At 48.6% G+C, this 3129-nt stretch overlaps 1 protein-coding gene across 9 annotated transcripts in view; it reads right to left on the minus strand.

Moving 5' to 3' along the window:
- Nucleotides 1-2961, minus strand: part of NSD3 (nuclear receptor binding SET domain protein 3) — a 110901-nt gene extending 107940 nt beyond the window's left edge. For 6 of the 9 annotated variants that reach the window (XM_009212913.4, XM_009212909.4, XM_009212914.3 and 3 more), the window contains exon 1: nt 2474-2622. The gene's annotated coding sequence lies outside the window, so the exon portion shown is untranslated. Of the gene's footprint in view, nt 1-2280; nt 2418-2473 lie in introns of those variants that run through there. The other 3 variants (XM_009212912.4, XM_009212915.4, XM_009212911.2) reach the window with 3 other exon arrangements.
- Between the last annotated feature and the right edge of the window lie 168 nt (nt 2962-3129).

The raw sequence follows: 3129 nt of genomic DNA on the forward strand, positions 1-3129 counted from the left end.
CCAACACAAATTTTTCTATTTCATGATTGCTTACTTTCCTAAAAATTTACAGTACTGATAGCTCATGCACACATTTTACCAGCTAATTACAAATAACATGTCAATCAAGTAGGGGACATAAAACTGAAATCACCATAAAAATAAATTCCAGAAAAAGCATGCTGAATTTTCTTTTTAAATGCAATTGTTCCTCACAGAATTTCAAACAAATTCAGCTGAATATTATCAACTTAAAATACTCCAAGCTGTAAATCTGGCTTTTACACTAAAAGCACCCTCTTAAAGTACCACTTTAACAACATTCAATTTAATTTTTCTAACAAACCAAGAATATATCCTAAGTTTCTATATAACAACTGAGAGGATGTTGCCATTTAGGTAGGTTAAATGTAGTTCAACTGGTTTGAGTCCACCATATTACAATGTTAACAGGCCTTCTTGGTATTAGAGAACAGTTTCAGTATCAATGTGATAGGTTAAAGTTTGGATTACTCCAACTGCTATAATAAAAACAAAAGGTCACGCACACACATTTAATCCTTTTCGATATGAAATAAAATAGGCTCTACTTAACACCAATGTATGTACTGTAAATTTGTCAGAATTTAAACCTTAGAATAGTAATTATTTCAAATTGTACAAGTAGTTACAGTTGAATACATTAGTTACTGTAGTTTCCTCAGAGTCACCTGAAGTTCCAATCAAAATACGAATGAACAAACAAACAAAACAACAACAACAAAAAAAACCCTGGCATCTTAATGAGACTCTAAGAACTGCATGCCTACTTCATAGATCATTGCACTGTGCTGAATTGGCATCTGGAGATTGTATTGAGCTAGCTACATGAAGGCACAGAGAAGAGATGGGGGAAAGAGAGTTTATTTAAAAAAGAAAATACTATTCTTAACACACTCAACACTCTTAACATGCTCATCACCTGTAAGCAAGAGCTATCAGAAATACTATTTAAAAATACATACATTTCTAATTTTTCAACATTCAAAATACAGCAAGCAGATAATCTACCACAAGCAGAGCTTCCTACCCCTTTCACCCGGACACAGCGCTTTGCCAAGAGCACAGGCCCAAGTAAAATAACCGATGCAATTTCCTTGTTTACTTAAAGAATTGCAGAAAACATGTTGACTGCTTCTGAGGCTTCTGAAACAAACGAATTTTCAATACGTAAAAGACTTCATGATCATGTTTGATATGTAAGCGTAGTAATGATTCCTTCAGCTGGTAAAAATCTAGTTTTAAATTGATTAAAAGGGTTAAATTTACACTGCAGCTCATTAGCATACCTTGTTTGCAACCAGAAGGAAGAGGGTAAAGAGAGGGAGAAAAGGAGCAAAAATACACAAGATGGAAAACATCACTTTGGCGGTTATGAATAATTTAAAATGACCCAAGATGTAAGGGGAAAAGAGTTCATGAATAGAAAGAAAGGGGGCTAACAATCTGAACTGGCCCCTTCCAGATTCATACTGATGTCGGAGAGGAAAAGGAATTTATTTACACTGCAGTGCCTGGCAGCAAACATGGCTGCCCCTGCCCCCTTTAAATCGGAATAATCTTCACTCCTCCCCAAAACCATCAAATTATGGCCATGTCTCTCCCAGCCTCTCTTCCATAACACAAACACATCGTTTCCTCCCTCAAAACAGTAAAACCCACACCTCCCCATTTCACAACAATCACAATCCCATAACCACTAGCTTCTCTATTCTCTAGTCTTGAAAGAAAGGCACAGAATACACACAAATATAGGAACAAAAGGCCTCCCTTCCTAACACTTTAACGACCTCCATCCCCTTCTTTTCCTCCCACTCTGACGCTAAGTCGATCGTTCTCATCCCTGTCATCATTCAGTTAATTTCCTTCCCTAGCCCAATCCTGTCTTCCAGTTTCCTGCGTCTATTTCCCATCCTCCTATTGCAGCCTGCCTCATCCCTTTCCCTAATCCACCTTTTCCTTCACTTCCATTCCTCATTTCTCCCTTCATTCTCATAAAATGCCCCATTTCTCCAGCAAATGTATCCCCTTCTCCCAGACTCTTTTGGTTCCCACACTCCATCCCCAAACCTCCCTATTTATCAGTCCACCCAGGTCTCTAATCTCCATGCAACTCTTCTCCCCTTTCCCTGCCCCTCCCCAATCCCATCCTTATCCCCGCCCCCATCCCACTTCTCCCAATTCCCAGCTCAGCGCCACTCCGACTCCGATCCCACTCCCACCTCCCCTGCCCCACCCCCCAATTCCCTCCACACCCCCCACCTTGCCATCTGCTCCTCCGTCAGGACCCCCTTCGAGCCCTTTCAGGCCACCCGCTTCCCCTTCCATTCCTCCTGGGGTCTGGCGCCCCATCCCTAGGTCGCCCCCTCCCCGTCGTTTCCTCCTCAGCCCTTCCTAGCATTACACGCGCGCGCGCGCACACACACACACATACACACACGCACACGCACTTTACCTTCAGTTTGTTCCATTCTAACCCCCCGGCCGTGTCAGTGCGATCACAGGAGAGACACGGAGGCCCGGAGTGGGGCTGGGCTGCGGGCAGCCGCCGGGGCCGCGCGGGGAGGAGGCGGAACCGAGCTAGGCCGCATGAAATCCCCGGGCTAGATTTTCCCCGCGCCGGACGCCTCTGCCATGGCGGCCGGCACCGAGGAGGGCCACGGCCGGGCCGGGCCGGGCGTGCTGCGGGAAGAGGAAGGCTCGGGAGGTGGGGAGGGAAGGGGAGGCCGAGGGACGGGGTCGCCGCGCCGCCGCTGCTGCCAGAGAGGAGCCTACGGCTGGCGGCCCGGCCAGGACAGCAGGGTCCTCGGAGCTCGGCTCGGAATTCGCACGCCTCTCCGCGGCGACCTGTGCACAGTCCCCTCGGCCTCCGCCTCGGTGCTGGCCGCCGCCGCCGCCGCCGCCGCTGCCGCCGCTCCCGCCGCCGCCGCGCACAAAGCCCCCCCACCCCGACTCTCGGGGCGCCGCCGCCGCCAAATCCTCAGCCCCTCATTGGCCGCGGGCCGCGGCGCCTGCCGGGAAATGCAGTCCCGGGTTCGGGACGCTGGGGCTCCGGAGGAAGCGGCGAGTCAGCGGGGCGGAGGGGGCGGGAGCGCGAACCAGGAACGCCCG

Source organism: Papio anubis, chromosome 8, assembly GCF_008728515.1.
Source record: "Papio anubis isolate 15944 chromosome 8, Panubis1.0, whole genome shotgun sequence".
Classification (NCBI taxonomy): domain Eukaryota; kingdom Metazoa; phylum Chordata; class Mammalia; order Primates; family Cercopithecidae; genus Papio; species Papio anubis.